The sequence below is a fragment of the Podarcis melisellensis genome (assembly GCF_964234715.1).
Source record: "Podarcis melisellensis genome assembly, chromosome: Z".
In the NCBI taxonomy this organism is placed as follows: domain Eukaryota; kingdom Metazoa; phylum Chordata; class Lepidosauria; order Squamata; family Lacertidae; genus Podarcis; species Podarcis melisellensis.
The window spans coordinates 12,052,771-12,070,942 of record NC_138547.1 but is presented as its reverse complement, the minus strand read 5'-3'; the positions used below and the strand labels follow the sequence as shown (position 1 = coordinate 12,070,942).

Here is an 18,172-nt window from a genome sequence, read left to right as displayed (position 1 = left end):
AATGAGAAATAGAGCCTCATTATGATTTTAAGGATGAGAGGGGAAGGCTTTTAATTAATGATATGTAAATGGTCTTGAATTGATTATGTTAGAATATCAAGAGAGATGGGTAGAAGCTGTGGTGTAATATATTTTAATTAAGAATTAATTAAAAATGATGGCAATTTCATAAAGCCTCACAGAAAATAGTGGAATTTACTTTCTGTCAGGAGTAAATTAGCCAGTGATTAAATAAGGGCCCTGCATTAATAGTAGAGTTATTTTTAAACTGTGTAGTGAAGAATTGTGTTAATTTTCCCTTTAAAAAAGTGAAATCAGAATTTTAATATTTGCAAATGGGTATTTGATAAGATGATTGCAGAACGCAAACTTAGTTCACTTGCGCTACTCTGGTGTAACTTAAAATCCTAGGTACGGAGGAAAGGGAAAAGCTTCACAACACAGGAACAGATGGTAATACCAATGTGGCTGATGTGAGGTGTGAGTAGCTGTAGGACAATCACTTTGCCAGTCTTTCCAGCCCTTTGACTTACACTTTGAGCTTCCTCACAATTCATATACTAGATCTCTTTGAATCTGAGTGTTGGTTTTGCTTTTTGGATGAGATCATCTATTAGCTGCTAAAGCCATTTACAGAGGAATGTAACCCATGTTGCTGCTTTTCTGGTTCTTATTTCCTATTGATGAAATACTTGTTGCTGTAGTTACACTATTGCCTTAGCCACTTTGTTCCTGCATTGTTCGCAGATCACTCTCTTTGTCACTTCTGAAGTAGTTTTACTCAGAGCTGTTCCTACATTTTCATCCCAGAATCCTTTCTTAGGCAAGAATAGGTAAGGACAGTCCCTCCCCACTCTGTGCTGAGCTGGGGAGTATTAATAACTTCCAGCTTCTACTCTAGAATGAAACAGATGTGACTAGTGTCACACATTCAAACTAGGGTTTGAATGTTCCAGTGCTAGCTATACCGCAGCTTAGTTCACTTTGTGCTAATCTGGTGTGACTTGAAATCCTGGACAGAGGGAAAAGGTTGGGAAGTGTCTCTGGCAATTTCACAGTTGAAGAAGAGTTGAACAGTTGTGGCAACTCTACAGCAAGCAGTGCAGTTTAAGTTCTGAAACAGTGGCAATGTGGTAGCATGGTTATACATAGAAAAAAGATCAATAGCTGTTGTGCTGTTAAATAATTTTAAACTCTGTTACTAGGGGAGCGGGGCATGATTTCACTTGCTTAACAATTTGGCAAGGCAGCCCTACTGTGTTTATGGGTCCTCCTACTCAGTAGGATTTTTACTCTTAAAATCCTGCTTTGTGGCACCACTTGCACTTGAGATTTTCTTACCAGTGCTCTAACCCATATCATCTAAGTCCCACATCTAGATGCCTTGCTTAGGAGAAATCAAAATGGAGCCTGCTTCCAAAGTCTGAAAGACCTGTAAGATAAACATATATGCCAGACCAGAAGGAAGTCTGGCTATGTCTCTCTTGCAGATATCTATGACCAGGAGATCCTGTAACCAGCACACAGTGTGGCTTTCAAGCACTTTTTACATGCTAATCAGTAAATGGGTTTTACATACTTTAGGCTCCCTTCAGTAAAGAGCATTACCATAGCAACCACTCACTCTATCGCATGGGAGGTGCTCACATGTGCTGAAGATTACATTTTAAGCAGCATCCTTCTTTTAATGTCTGTGCTTGGAGATGCAACGTGTGATTATTTCTCATATCCATTTGCAGCTAGCAAGCATGGCTTTGTAGCACACTCCTGTCCCTCGGAATACATTTTCTTTAGCCCATCTGCTGTGACTTGCTTTTAACTTAGGCTTTGATTTGTTCCTAGAGTAATTGCCACATTCATGCCATAGGATCCAAAATGGTTCTGAGGAAATTATTAGTTCAACTATATTGGTAGGGAATCTTCTGATCTTCACTGAACACATCTTTGAGTAGGTATAAGGAAGTGTGTGATTTGGGGGGGGGGCAGGAAGAAGACAGTGGAACTTCAAGTAATGAAGAGTGGGTGTGAACCAATACATAGTGAGCCAGTGGCCATATCTACAATTGAAAATGCAGAAAAAAGTGCATAGAGAAATGTACCAACCCCAAACTATTTTTGTTGTTGTTGGCATCCGTCTGTCTCAGGAGACCATGGAAGAGTACCTTTGGGGGTGAGAGCCCTTTTGTAGCTATGCCCACAAGAGTCTGGTTAGTGGCAACAGTGGTGCTATTCATATGCTGAAACTTTTATGCTCAGCTGTCCCAACAGAACTCTTCCATCTAGTGCAGCAGAGAAGCCAAGTACTGTTGCTGGAAAATGGATGCAGAGGAACCAGACCATGGCTTTTCGGAATTATTTATAATCCCGACCACATTTTGATCAACAACTTGAATAAAATTTAGGGGAGCCCAGGTAAGTCCCACCCTGTATAATCAATCACAGGATGCCCACACACCATTTGAATGGCAGTGCAACCTGGGGGGGGCACCTTCTCATATATTTTATTGGGGGGGGGGCAAAGGGACCTCGGCCCCTAGGAGTTGGCTTCTAATGACATGAATTCACATGACATCTGAAAAAAAACTAAATAAAAGCATGATAAACATGAAATAATATAATATGAATAAATGGCAGCAATGAAAGAACTCTACAGCTTTTGGAAGGAAAGCCTATTGGCAGTTGGTGCCTTTAAGAGTTGCTGCTGCAGAGAAAGCAGCTTACCAGTTGTGACAGGACACTTTTAAGTGATTCGTGTGTGATTTTTGAAACCCTGTAGTTGGTCTTGAATAGCTGCTGGAACAGACCATTTAACTAATGGGCAAAGCGCTAGGAAGGATGTGCTCAACCTGTTAGTGGAATTCACAGCCTCTCTCATGCTCTCACCTGGTTCTTCTTTTCACGTGTTATAAAGGAAAATAGCAATAAAGGGTTTAATCTGAATCTGGAGTCTGTTTTGATATCCTTAGCTGTGATAGCCTTACCTTTTATTTTTATCCCTTACTGCTGCAAGCTGGCTGAAGAGAAGTACCTCTGAACATGTTCAGGCTGATTTTTCTTCAACCACAGCAGGTCTACTTAAGAGCTGTAATTAGAATACCTGATAAAAAGAATTCAGTCCTTCTGGCTAACACATTAAGCACTTATCTTTGGCACAGTTGGGTGGAAGAAGGTAGAGCTGGAGAGGCAGAGGACTGCTGTTTGCTCTCCAGTTGAGGTTAAAATGGGAGCCTTCTAGCTCCCAGTTCTGCTGTCAGTGGGGCTGTTTGCTCTTTAGAATATTAGTAACCTGTGAAGGTTCTTCACGTCTCACTGCCCAGCCCCGGAAAAGAGTCTAGGAAATGTGCATGAGGCTGTAAGAAATGTAGTTTTCCATTGAGTAAAAGCCCATTGAAGCATCAGGGTGCATTCCCTTTTTAAGTACTCTTGTTTCCCCACATGATGGTATCTAATAGTTTCTTGAATGATCTTGATGTTTCTGCCTCACTTGGCTCACCTATGAAGCTGTTCTACATTTAGGACTCTTGTCTTCCCAACTTAGTCAATAAATGCTTCCTACTTCCATGTTTATGTTCTCTCTCCTTGTGGGCCTTGCATGGGATTCATCTCTCTAAGCCCTCACTCCCTCATTGTGTGAAACACTTGAAGAGTTTTCCACAATCTGTTTAATATTGTCAGCAATTGGGAACTGGTATGGAGGAAGAAAATTACTTAAATAGTTTGTTCTGAGAGTTTGAAGGAACTCTACTCCCAGCAATGCTCCTATCCAGTGATATTTAACCATAGCCAGTGCAAAGGTGAGCAAAGAACTGAATATTGACTTCTAAATAATAAGAATGTGAGAGCTAGCTTATAGTGACTTGTGCATATTATTTACTTGTGTCAGCTGCCCCATAGGCAGCCATTGAATGATAACCAGGGGTCAGAAATGGGGTGTCTTTTTGACTTATGGATCAGAGCTGAAGACAGGGGGAAAGAACAACATAGGTAAATTAGAACTAGAATAAAGCAAGAGTGAATGGTAGAAATATCTTTACTGCTCAGGTAAGGCCCCAGCCTGAATAAGATACCTTTGCAGTCCTTCATGTTAATTCTGTGGCCGTAAGGCCTGATTGCACACACCTTCATTTAGCTCACTAAGTTAGGTCCTAGTCCTGGGCCACAAAGTTTTTGATTTCAAAACTCAAAGTCTCTAATAATCAGAAGAATCCTTTACCTATCCTATTTATGGATACACAAACATGACAGGAGAGCAGCACAGCCTTTCCAGAATGGTTTATGTGGGCTAGCCAGAAGCTTGTGCCACGAGTGGCCAATAAAGATAGCAGAAACCTTAGCGGTTTATCATTTATGTGCTATCTGGCAATGTTCATTAATGCATTCTGTACTAGCAATCAAATTTTACAGGTATTAATTTTAAATGCAAGTCTAGATATAAATTTGGTATAAACTAAGATATAAACTTAGGGAAGAAATAGCAGGAACTGGCCAGTTTATCCTTACATCTGTGCCCTGCCACCAAAACTGGCAGTACTGAGTCATATTTTGTCCCAAACACATCTGCTTATGCTTTGGAGGAAGGATTTTGATAATTTAATATTTTTTGTTTGAATTCAGCAAAAAGTCCTCCCCACTCAGCTTATGCAAGATGAAAATGTTATTTCTATATAATATACCATTTCAATGAAACAATATTAAAACAGCAGTTAAAATAATATAAATATTATTTATTAGATTCTGTACTAGCCAATATTTTTAAGATTCCAGTTTATAGGATTGAAATGGCAACACACAGACATACATTTTCAAAAGGTCATGAAATAGCAATGGGCAGCAATTAAAATCAGTAGAAGAAGTGGAGGGGGGAGCTGGGATAATGTAAAAATGGTATTTGCCTTGTGTTGAAAAGATGGCAGGGTTAGCAACCGGACTCAGGAGAGCCTCCCTGCAGAGAGAGTTCCATGGAAAAAACTGGACCCTCCTCCCTGAACAACCATGTGATGCTCCCTCCCCTTCCCCTCCCATTTAGCTCTTTGCCAGTTAACCATGTCTTCATGAATCATGTTATTTCTGCCTCTCTCTCCCCTTTGTCCCATTGCCTTTCTAATAGCTGGAATTTAGCTCCTAGAGGCAGAGACATGCCTGTTGTTTCTTATGTTGCTTGCAAAGAGCCATGCAAAGCAATGGTATATAATCATGAGCGGACCTATGGGAGGCAGCTCCCCCCCAATCAAGTAAGTAAGTAAGTAAGTAAGTAAGTAAGTAAATAAATAAATAAATAAATAAATAAATAAATAAATATACTTAACTAACTGACCAATTGCTCACATAGCTTAGTTCTGCCCCCCCCCAAAAATCCTGGCTATGCCCATGTAAGTAAATAACTGTAAATAAAAGGTTATTGACTTGTGCCAAGTTTGAAGGTAAAGGTGATGGTTGCATTGTGTATTTCTAGCCAGCAGCCTGCTTGCTTTTCAGGCTAAAAGACTCTTAGCCCTTTTTGATGTGATAGAGGAAACCCAGCAACCTGGGTCTCCCTCTTTGTTCTAGGCTAAGCAGCAGCTTTGCTTTTTGCTGCACTTGATCAATGAGATAATGTCTGATATCAAAAACCACATGGAGCTGCATGGAGCTGTAGGGCAATCCCTTGAGAGATGTTTTGATTGGAGCTGGGAGTTTTGTATCAGAAGAGAAGGGAGACAGACAGGTTGTTTGAGGGAAAAGAAATCCCTCTAGACCAAACACTGATGTTGGAGCTGAGCTACAAATACTCCCTGTGCTAGAGGTGCAACTTTATTAGGTTTCTAGGTTAAACGCTGCCTTTCCTATACATGGTTTCCTTTGGTTCTGTCTTCCCCACAGCTCATTAGCATTAATAGTGCTGCGACTATGACTGCTATCAAACTAATTAGGCTCTTATTTATTTTTTTAATACTGGATTTTGCTTTCTCCCTTTTCTCCTGTAGTTGGAAGCATGGTTTGGAGCTTATTTCCTAGCCACATGAAAGTTGCTGGCTCTTGGAAGAATGGGTGTCTGTGCATTATAAGTCATTCTTATTTAACCATGGAGAAAGATTGATTTGCTTAATCTTGTGAGGCATGGTATGAACATAATTCTCACATACTTGCTTTTTTAAAAAAAACAAAAAACTCATAATAATAATTATTGTACTCCTTTTGCTTTTATTTAACAAAATTTATATACTACTTGATTGTAGTGAAACCTCTAACCAGTTTACAAGAAATATTAATTATTAATGAAAAATGTTCAAAAAGCAATTGAAAGCATTTAAAAAAATGACCAGCCATAAACCAAAAATAAAAATAAAACAAGTCAACATCTACATGTCTGGATAGGCTTCACTAAACAAGAATGTTTTAAGCAAGTGCCGAAAAGAATACAGGCATCCCCCCAACTTACGCATGATTGACTCACACACAACCACTTACGTGCAGTGCTGTGAAATAAATAAATAGAATCAAATGAGGAAATGGTGGGAGAAAGCAGGAGAGTCCTCATGGCTTGCAAGGAAACCCTCCTTGAAGCCCAAAGAGAACTTCACTGAGGGTGGGGAAAGCCCCAAAGAGACTGCTCATCCTCCCTGCCTAACAGCTGACGTGTGAGGTAGCACACTGCTGCTTTTCCACATGTCCTCTAGGCTCCAACTGGCCCCAGAGCTTCAAAGCTAATAGAAGAGAGGGTGAGGTGGAGAGAGAGCTGGAGAACAGGAAAAAAACCAGGCATGTAGAGGCTTCTTAACAGGTGCTCCCCAGTTACCTAATTTTTGCTTATGCACGCAGGGCCCCATAACATAACCCCAGTGTAAGTCGGGGAATGCCTGTACGTTGAAGGTGCCTGCCTGACAGAGGTGTGGCCTTAGGCCCAACATTGATGGGGGTCAGTGTCACACTCCACCTATGACATCACACACATGAAGCTGGGAGAAGGCTAAGCACCTAGCCCAGCCCACTGAGCCTGGCGGTGGACCAGGCAAGCCTCCTGCCAGCTGGGCTGCAGCATGACTGAGGCTGGCGTGGCCAGAGAGGGAGACGCTGCCACATCGGCCACAACAGCTACAGTGAGTGGCAGTGGTGGGAGAAATGTGAATGGCAACAGAGTGCTGCAGCAGGGCTCCATAGCAGCAAGAGGGCTTGCCAGTTATGGACCCACCCAAGTTGTGATCTCTGTAGCTGCTTATGCTGAGAGCCTCGTGGCAGCAGGGGTGGGAGGAGGAGGTAGTGGCAGTGCTGGCCAGACGCTTGGGCTCCTCCACCCCTTCAATATTGGGTGAGGGGGCCTGAGCTCCTGCTAAACAATATAGAGGGGGCCAAAGACACTGTGGCCCATAGGAGTTGGTGATTGTGCAGGGAGTTCCAAACTGTAGTTGCTCTCATACTAAAAATTGATTTCTTAGTGTAGAACAAGTATTGTGTGGTGTATGTACAATGCCAGTTCTGCAGATTAAAGTGGTCAAGTGGGCACATATACTGTAAGATGATTCTACAAGTAAGCTAGTCCCATGCTGTTAAGGGCTTTATATACCAATAGTAACATCTTCAAAACTTGGCTTCGTAACAAATCGGCAACCAGTGCAGATCTCTGAGCAGAAGTGTTATGTGCTGACAGGACCTCACTCCTAAAATTCTGCACTACCTGCAGTTTCCAGATGAAGCCCAAGACAATCCCCACATGGTAAACACTGCAATAATCCAGTCTTTAAGTCGCCAACGCCTGAACTGAACTTCTGTGTTCAAGCTCCCCTTGTCCAGGAATGGTCCTAGCTGTTGTACCATGCACAGCTGATAAATGGTGCTTCTAGCGACTGAGGCTGCCTGGGTCTCCAGTGACATAGCTGGATCCAGAAGCAATCCCAGACTGTGTACCTGATCCTTGATTGTTTTTGCCCTCATCTTTTATAAAGCTGGTCAATATTCCTCCACTTTTATGTATGGGTGAAACTGGGCTTGAAAGATACTAGGCAACACTAGGATTCTGTGTAAGAAGTGTCACCTGAACTGCCAATTTCCCCAGACTGCCAAGTCTCTACTTGCGGCAGCCTGGCAGACTAAGCTCATTATAGCATCAAAAGGTGTTAGCTATTTCTTTGAAGGGACAACCCCTCTTTATTGCTCAAAGTTCAAATTTGCATTAGCAATTAGATAGTGCATTTTTTATTATTATTTCTTAAATCATTTTCTACTCCATCTCTCCTCAAGGTGCTTCTAGCCTGTGTCAATACCTATATGTACCTTTTCTCTCGTGAGAAAAAGCGAGTGAAATCTTTTTATATAAGGTTAATTTTAACCAGCAGATACATTGTTGCTAGCCAGTGTGGCCCGGAGTCAGCCTGCAACATTTGGTGGAATCAACAGCAACCTTCAAAACATCAGCATTTGTTTTTAAAATTGAATACACGTTCCTGGCAGTGAATGAGACTTAAGGAGAACAGCTATAACAGCTTAGTGATGAGGCATGTGCTTTACATACAGAAAGTGTCAGGTTCAGTCCTCTGCTTTTCCAGGTAGGGCTGGGATAGAGTCTTGTCTGAAATTCTGCAGAGTCTCTGCCAGTCAGTCTAGGCAAGCAGTCCCAGCAAGCATGGCCAATACTGAGCTAAATGGACCATTGGTTTGGTCAGGCATAAGGCAACTTCCTTTGCTCCACTTGATGTCAGGTTAACTCAGAAACTCTTTGTGATACCTAATGGTCAAGGAGGAAGGATATATTCAGAAGACCTTCTTATCAGTTGCCCTCTTACTTGTTGGCCTGCCTCCAGACTCTACTAAAACTAATTCTGGAAACAACATTAACCAAACTTAAGGAAATAACAAACACCTCACTTTGCAGATAGAGGATTTTAAACTAATTTGAATATGTCTCATAGAATTCAGATATTGTAGTTGCAACTTGTTATGAGTTATTTCATTTAGGAACCCCAAACCTTTAAGTTTGTTCTTGTTCTCCAACTCCACTCTTTCTAGGTCCCAGCCATCATTACTGTGAAATCAAACCACTTGCTTTATTGCTCAGATTCATATTAAAAGTTTTCCCTCCTCCTTAATGTAAAATTAAGGTGCAGCAACAGAAATACATTTTGCAGTCATAGTGACAGAGGGAAATCAGAAGCTGGAGTGATGGTGGCTTGTTAATAAGATTATAATTGGAGGGTTAAAACCTTGTGATTGAGTTGAAGACTGTCTTGGTGCTCTTGTGGCGCCTCAGCAGCCAGGCCCCAGGTGCCTGGCTGAGCACCCCGTGCCGACATCTGGAACCAGTTGCAATACATCACTGTCAAAACTGCTTTCTATACGTATCTGCATTTACACATTAGTTACCCACGCAGCACTCATCAAAAAAGCTGAACAATCTTGACACGGTGTCCCTGGTGGAACTGCAAAGGTGAACCGAAGTTGGGAGGCAGCGTCTCGCGTCACTGTCTGCTGCGCTTGTACAACAGGAAGCCTGATTAAAACTGAAAGGAAAAATTTATCGTCAGCTTCTGCTTTGTATCATTTTACCTATAATGGGGGGTGGGGTGGAATGAAATTATAGTTAACTGTACCTGGTTTTTTGGAGCTATACAACTGCACCTATTTTTTAAAAAAGTGTTCCCTTTGTACTTTGTTTTGCTACATATCCTGTAAATTATTCCTCTTTGGCTGGTTAAATACCCAGTTCGTTGGCCGTGTTGCTGTATCTTACAACTCTGCTAGTAAATACTGTGATTTTGGAGTGTGAAAATTACTGGTTTTGAAAGTAAGACTGTTATAGCATGCTGAAAATTAAGTATGTGTGTGTGTGTGTGTGTGTGTGAGAGAGAGAGAGAGAGAGAGAGAGAGAGAGAGAGAGAGAGAGAGAGAGAGAGATGAGAACAGCTCATTGGTGCTGTAAATGCACTGTAACCTGAATTCTCAGAGGTGGCAGTCTGACCACTGCCACTGCTTTTTTTAAAAATCCCATTGCTCAGCGAACTTACAAACCATAAACAAAGCACACCTAGCAGTGATCCCTCCAGTTGCACCCTAGGCTCAGGACACACAGGAGACTGCTTGAAGAGGACCTAGCACTATCCAAGGCCATAAGTGGGTAAGAATCACAGTCCCAACAAATTACCATGTTACAGTTCTAAAGTCCATACAACAAGGAGTGGGGGGTTCATCGAGTGTAAGGGCTCACATCATTTCTGTTAACAAATGCTGAGGATATTACCTCATTTTATTTTATTTTTAAAATAAAATGAACTGGGAAGAGCAGCCATTGCCACAGTGGTTTAAGAGATTGGAGAACAGGGCCCAAACTAACCAAATAAAATTCAGTAGGGAAAAATGTCAGATTCTACACTTAGGCAGGAAGAACCAGATGCACAAATATAAGATGGGGGATACCAGTAATATTTGTGGAAAGGATCTAGGGGGTCTTAGTAGACCACAAGCTTAACATGAGTCAACAGTGTGATATAGCAGCAAAATAGCTAGTGCTATTCCAGACTGCATCAACAGAAGCACAGTCCCGGTCAAGGGAAGTAATAGTACCACTCTGTTCTGTCTGGAGTACTGTGTCCAGTTCTGGGCATCACAATTTAAGAAGAATGTTGACAAGCAGGAACGTGTGCAAAGGAGGGCAACCAAAATGATCAAGGGTCTGGAAACCAAACATTATGAGGAATGGTTGAGGGAGTTAGGTATGTATAGCCTGGATAAGAGGAGACTGAGAGGAGACATGATAGCCATCTTCAAATATCTAAAGAGTTGTCACATTGAAGAAGGAGCAAGCTTGTTTTCTTCCATAGGACCCCTACCAATGTCTTCAAGGTACATGAAAGCAGATTACAACTAAACATTGTAAAGAACTTTCTGACAGTAAGAGCTGTTTGACAGTGAAACAGACTCCCTCGAAAGGTGGTGGGTTCTTCTTCCTTGGAGGTTTTTAAGTAGAGGTTGGATTACCATCTGTCGTAGTTGAGATTGCAGGGCGTTGGACTAGATGTACTTTAGGGTTCCTTCCAATTCTATGATGCTATGATTATATGAAGGCATGAGAAATGAGAAAGTAGATAATAACTTTTGTTGAGGAAGCAGAGGACTTTTTCCCCTTTACTAGTCCGCAATACTACAATTGAGTCATCTAGTGAAAGTGATTGGCAATAGATCCTGGGCAGACAAAAGGAAACCTTTATTATTAGCATAGAATTCACTGGCACAATATATGGTAATAATGACCACTGAGTTTATTTGCCTTTTATCAGGAAATTAGAGAAATCCATGGAGGCTTGGTTTGTTGGCATATTTTAACTATATAGTTAAATGGAACCTGCATGTTCAAGAGCAGTGTGTTTCTGAATCCCACAAACATGGAATGGTGACAGTGAGAGGGGCGCCTGGATGGCCACTCCCTGTTGGAAAGGAATATTGGACTAGACCAGAGATGGAAAACTATCTGCCCTCCAGATGTTGTTTGGCGGCAACTCCCACATACTTTATTACCATTGTCAGTGCTGGCTGGGGCTAATGGGAATTGGTGTCCAACAATATCTGAAGGGTCACTGGTTCCCCATTCCTGGACAAGATGGACCTTTTGGTCTGATTCACCATTGTTGCTCTTATGTTCATATGACCGCTGCTCTGTGACTGTTTATATTTATTTATTTATGTATGTATTTATTTAAAATAAATAATGCAGCATGACTCATTTTATGTTCTTAATAGATAGCAAATGTGGGCATTTGCACCTGATGACCTTAAAAGAGGTGGAGCATGTTTATTCTGCTCATAAAGAGCTCTAATATGACATTTGTATGTATAGCCATAGTATGAATTACTTAGAAGGTGCGACCTAACTAGATTTAGGCAAATGGGAGCATGGAAGAAGGAGGGAGAAGAGGTTAACTGAATTATTTAAGACATATAATTTTATTCCCTTTTGTGCCTTTGAAAATATATTTAGCTTTTGGAGAGCCATCTCAAGATTTACAGCCAGGTTGTAACATCTGCAGATTTGCAAGTTGGAGTTTGATGCAGCTTGAATCATGGGAGTTGGTCTAATTGGGTAATATTACAAACCCTGCAGTAAAAAATAAAGGGGAAGGGGTCATGTGTTTGCCAGTATGCTCCAATTAGCACTGCTTACACCTATTAATAATAAGCACTGTCAAGTGAGGTGGTAGAAGTGTTTATACAGGTGAGCAGGGAGTTTGTTTCCCTGGAATGAATTAAGTCTCAACCCAACCAAACCATGTAAATAGCTTTTCTTTTTTTAAAAAATGTGCCTTAAAACAATTCCTCGCTTGATTGGGAGATGACCAGGGGACATTCAGCTTGATTTTTTAAATTTTCTTTTTTTAACCACCTACATTAGTAATAGGAATTTGCTGCCCATATTAGGCTGGGGTTTTTTCCAGAGAGCAAAGAGAGCAAAGGTGAGTTCCAGCAAATTTAGAAAAATAGCACTGATGTTAGGCATTGCAAACCAGCCATTCATAGCAAAGCTATGCCAAACTGGTTCACACACCAGGCTCTGAAATGAAAGTATTTCATTGCTGGATGATTCTCTGGATCTTTGTGGGCAATTTACTTGATTGTGTAACTCTGAAGTTGCAGACATGGAAGACAAGCTGACAGGATCCTTCAAGAAAGCTATGTCTGAGACATAGCTTCTGATTTGTCCAACTTCAGTTATTTAAAATCTATTTGCATCTTACATCTTTTTTATGTTGCTGGTTCTTGGCTGCCCTGTTTTGATGTCTTAACAAGATGAGTCTGCATCGGCCAGTACATCAGTGTTATTATCCAACACAATCCTCCCCATTATAAACCAGTCCCATGTTTGAGGGTAAGGAGCCTGGGTTGCACCCAGGCTCATTTCAAGAGAGTGGAGAGAGAGAATCCTTACAGAACAGAAATACCTGTTATAAGTTTTTTTTTTATAAAAAAATAATAATTGCATTGTTACATAATTAGTTGTTGGGATGTAAACTGCCTGCACACTTATCTCTTGTTTCTCTGCAAATAAATGGGATACAGATTTACCTTTAAAAAGTGAAGAGTAAAAAATTGAGTGAGGGGCCTGAAATAGCCCTCCTCCTGGCTAGGTTTCTTGTAAGGCCAAATGGTATTTGGAAGGGATAGATAACAGTCTACAAGAGCATCCCAGCAAGCAGGTAGTACCAGACACTGTTGTGTAGCTAAGACAACAAGAGAGGTATGAAGTGGTATGAAGATAAATGATATGAAGTGGCAGCTGAGATGGAGGTCTTCTGCTAGTACTGGAGGAGGGGGTTATTTGGAATACTTAGTAGCTACCAGCCTTCCATGCACCTTAGTTGGAGGCCTTTGGGGATGGTAGCATGCAGGTAAGGGTTTCTAAATGGTTTTCTACTGGATGCAGTTTTTAACATTTTGAGAGTGCTTACAGTTTTGATACAGGGTCAACATTGCCCTTGCCAGTATACTTGAGCATCCATTCTGTTTTAGTTTATTTAGTGCCTGAATCAGGATAGAGTAGTTAGTGCAGGGTCTGCAAAACCACAAAGCTGCTAGGTAGATAGCAGCCCTGAATGGGGCCTTTAAATTCTCTAGTGAGCCTCAAAGGCCACTCCTGGTAGGAGGCCAGGGTCCTCCTGGTCTGCCAAGCTGTCACTTTCTAACATCTCCCCTTACATGTGACTAGCAGCTGTGGGGCTGTTCCACAATTCCCCTGGCACACACTGGAACTGTCCTGTGGCTGTCCTAGTTAAATGGGAAAGTCACAGAACAGTGGAGATGTGTGATGCGTGAACGCAGCCCATCCCTGCAGCTGGTGCTTCAAGTGTCCCACAGAAATGTTTTCACAGATGGAGAAGTCTTTGACATAAACAGATAATTCTCCCCAGTTGAAGATTTCCTCTGACTCTTTCCACTTATTCATTCAAAGGTCTGCTTAACTGGCAGTATCCTGGCACATGTCTGCTCAGCAACTCATTTCCAAGTCTATGCAAACTTTTGTTTCTTGTGTTTTCAAGATTGTCTTTGATTTCTATGCTCTGCACTGTGCATGATGGCTATATAACACTGCAAAGGCAATGGAATATACTGGAATATACAGTGCAAGTAATAATGCAGTGAGAGATGCTGCTTTTCTACTTTTTAAAAATGCATTTACTGTATTAAATGAATCTATACCCTACCTCCTAAAAGTGGCTTGTAGAATAATAAAAAAGGAGAACACAGAATCCATACTAAAATAACTCTCATGAAACTGGAATAGCCCAGCAGCAGAAACAAGCATCCAGATAAAACTGCAATAAAAACTAGATTAAAAACAGCAACAGTAAATCACAATATACATTGACACTCTGAGTAAAAAGACAGGTGGTGCAGGGAAACATTTTTTACCTGGTATGAAGGACATGGAAATCTAGGGAAGGTATGTTGAAAACCCAGTGCCTTCTGAAGAGAGACAAGGGTGCCTGATGTTGGGGCTCTGTGGATCTATATGTATGGACAGGTTTATACAAGACTTGCATCATTACTTCTGTGGAGCCTGGTTAGGTTCAGAAGTATCCCTTGCTTTCTTATCTTCAAGTTCTGTTTCCCAGGATAGTGTTTCTCTCCTAATGTAAGTTTTGTGGAGATATTTTTCACTGAGTAGAAAGGTGGGATACATAAGAATTATTTCTTTTGTGTATTGAAGTATGGTTGGTGTTAGCATTGATGCAAGGAAGGCTTCCTTTTCTTTTCAGTACTGTAGGTGTTTTGTTTGTTTGTTTTTAAATCCCTGCTGGCCTTTATTAAAGCTTTTAATTAGTACCTGGCATTGCAATTGAACATTTGCATGTGAGAGATGTGTCTTTGTAACAAGTAGCATTTGATCTTAAGCTGACCTCCAGAAGATTCCAAATTCCTGGAAATTCTTGTTCCAGCAGCATTTGAGTTGTGTTTCTCTTTTGTGTTGAAGCAAATGGTCAATTATAAATGTTCTCTTGGAGATGAGTAGAAAAATATTTGTTTGTTTTCTGAAAAATAAGAAGTAAAGCCCCAGGCTCAAGTGGACTGCAGGTATCATTTGGGTACATTCAATCCTCAGATGACTCTCCATGTATGTTTTGCATAACCTGGTAGTGTACATGCAGCTATGCTGGAGTTTTCACTATTCACTATGTTTGTGAATAGTATTAAGAGTATATTGTGCTGCTCTGTTTAGCATAGTAGTGGTTTTAACTTTTTAAATGCTTTTTGAGTGTTCAGGGTATGTAATGAGACATTTTTCTGAATCATTTTTACAATAACCCTGGTGGGTAGGTCAGGGGCACTACTGCAGTCATCCCAGGGAGTGGCCAAGCTTTTACTTTGCTCTCCCTTCTTTCCTCATTGCCTATTTTGTCTTGCAAGTCATTATGGAAAGTAAACAACTGACACTCAGTGGACCTAAGCAGAATTCCACTTCATAATATGTAGAAATAAATTCTCACAAAACAGATAGGCAGATTAGTGTTGGTCATTTTATTTCACACACTCCAGCATTTTAAAAACTTTATTATTAAATGGATTGGTATGTTATGAATCTATTTATGGCATTTATATCCCTCTTTTCTTCCAAGCAGCTCAAGGTGACATCCATATTTCTCCTTCTCCCCATCTTCTCCTCACAACAATCCTGTGAGGCCGGTTAGGCTGAGAGGGAGTGGCTAGCCCAAGATCACCCAGTGCGTCTCAGGGCTGAGCGGGAAATGGACCCCTGCTCTCCCAGGTCCAAGCCCAGCACTCTAACCACTCGGCCACGTGAACTCTCCTGGAATCTTGGCATGGTGGCCGTGCGTTCCATGTCACCAAGCAATGGAGGCTGTGACTGTTTGAACTGAGGTTCTGGCATCCTCAGTGTGGAGAGGTTGGCAGAGGTTTGCTGTAGTGACCTTTGCTTATTTAGATTAGAATATGGCATCTCAGAGACTCCTGGAGGTAAGTGAAAGTTGGCATTTCCAGGGGACTTAGCTTTAGGACGTAGAATAATGGTATCATCAAGTTTGGCAAAGAGCTATCAATGGTCAAAGGAAGCTTCTCTTTGTGTTTGTTGGTTTGTTTATTTGAATGTAAGTCTGTGACTAGGGAGTGTCTTGTTTTTGATTTTGTATAAGCCTCTCTGGGAGCCTTTCTGGCTGAAAAGAGGAGTACAAATGCTCTGAATGAATGAGTATGTTCTCCCCGTGGGCATCTCTGACCTTCATCTCTTGTTTCGGGTCTTTGGCACCTTCCTTCCTGCGGAGCAGCTCTTGGAGGCCAAGTGCTTCCTGGCCAGTGACCTTGTTGCTGAGAGCACCTTCGAGCCCTTGGACATCTCTCACTTGCTGCAAGAGTTCAGCGGCAAAGCAGTGGAGGTAGGATGCTGCCAGGATGGGAGAGAAGAATCTCCGCCTTGAAGTAGGGGAGTCCACCCCATGCCATTGGGTGGCCATGACACATGTTTGTTGGACCTGGAGGGCTAGTCTTGTGGTATCATAGCCAAGATTAGGTCCTTGGAAGAGCAACAGAGCAGAAGCCGAGAAGGCAGGGACAGGCCTCTGTCCTCTAGGCGAGGCAGCAAGGGGTGAGATTGGGGCAGGTTTCCCATCTCTTTTTGCCTTCTGCAGAGATGCAGCAGCACAGAGGGGCTGATCCAGATCACTGAGGGATCCTTCTGGAGTGCAGGAGACCAGGGAAGACCAAGCCATTTCCTCTCTCTGTGGCATGACAGCAAGCAGTAGAGTTCCTGATGGAGCTGGACCACCTGTGGAGGGGTCAGGTTTAGAGGCAAAGCGCCTTTCTGGCCCCGCACCACTGCCCAGAGAACCATGCAACCCCTCCATGCAACCATGCCCCCTCCATGCAACAATGCGCCATCCCTGAGCCAATGGGTCTGACAGCTGCTCTTGTTTTTCCATTCACTGTGCCTGCAAGAGAATATGGCAGGAGTTTTCTGATAGAGAGACAGTTACCCCTGTTACATCATATGTTAGACGGGGTGGGGAGGGAGGTGGCTTTCTTTCTAGCTAAGGATCAGCACTTTTTTAAAGTATTAACTGTGGATTACAAATTTTAAAAAAGCTAATGAGTTTGGCAGAACTGTAATACTGTTTACATTTATCTTGTATTTAGTTAGTTGAACTATATTTATATTATAAATAGCAACCTATATCTGCATAAAATAGAAAATATACATTTAAATTATCAATTAGATGCCAAAAGTTAGAAACAAATAGACATAATAACACAGGGGATGAATAGTGAACAAATGTATTAGTAACTTTAAGAGTAGTTAAAAGTTCAAATGGATCTAATTTTTGCATTTTCAAAGCTTGTTGCATACCATCATTCCTACGTCTCTTCCAATAGCTTTGGCAGTTGGATAGGCTAGCAGCTTTGTTACCTGCTCTGCTAAAAAGAACACTTTAGCAGGAAATGGGTTTGTGAGAAAGTGTTGATAAGGCAGGGGGTTAGATGATGTAACTTTTGAGCCTTTCTTAGGGTTTTCATGGACTACTTTTCTGATGCTGGGGCTATATTATTGAAGCTGGACGTCAGCGTGTGACAACTTCATTCAGTTGTAGCCTACTGTAGATGCACTAACCTGCAGAGAAACATTGAGTAGTCTTTGGCTATGACACTCAGTTTTACTGTAAAACATATTTACTATAAAAACAATTCACATTAACACCACTCCAGTTTTCAGAAACATTGCATGCATAAAAGAATTCTTCTCTTTTTTACAGGCTGCCTTTTCTCTTTCTCCTCCTATGAGCACTGTTATTATATTGCAAGTTCTATAGCTTTGTGCTGAAGTCCCTTGAAATGCTTTCTACTTTGTTGGTGGCGGTGTTGAAACCAGAAGCAAAACTACAATAGCACTCTCTTCCCTTGTTGCATAGGCTTTAATGCATTCTGCTATTGGGCTTGCTGGAGTAGAATTTCCATGTTTCCAGTCACTGTGTGAATTCTGGACTTAACACAGAATTTCCTTCCATCTTACACTTAAAATAAATAACATAGAAGAAAAAGAAGGAAGTTGAGAGCATTTATGCCACAAAACTGGCTTCTGTGGTACAATGGATAGTGTGTGTGCCTTGGATAAGGGGGATACAGGTTCAAATGCATGTTCATTTCATGTGTCACGGGAAAGCAGAACATGTGTAGTCACAAGTCTTAGTATAGCAAACACTATACAGGA

The 18,172-nt window shown here is 41.5% G+C and overlaps 1 protein-coding gene across 10 annotated transcripts in view; it reads left to right on the top strand.

Moving 5' to 3' along the window:
• Nucleotides 1–18,172, top strand: part of PBX3 (PBX homeobox 3) — a 234,997-nt gene that overhangs the window by 64,891 nt on the left and 151,934 nt on the right. Inside the window, exon 1 of one of the 10 annotated variants that reach the window (XM_081896535.1) lies at nt 15,699–15,930. The exons of the other annotated variants lie outside the window; for them this stretch is intronic. The gene's annotated coding sequence lies outside the window, so the exon portion shown is untranslated. Of the gene's footprint in view, nt 1–15,698; nt 15,931–18,172 lie in introns of those variants that run through there. 10 annotated transcript variants of the gene reach the window in all.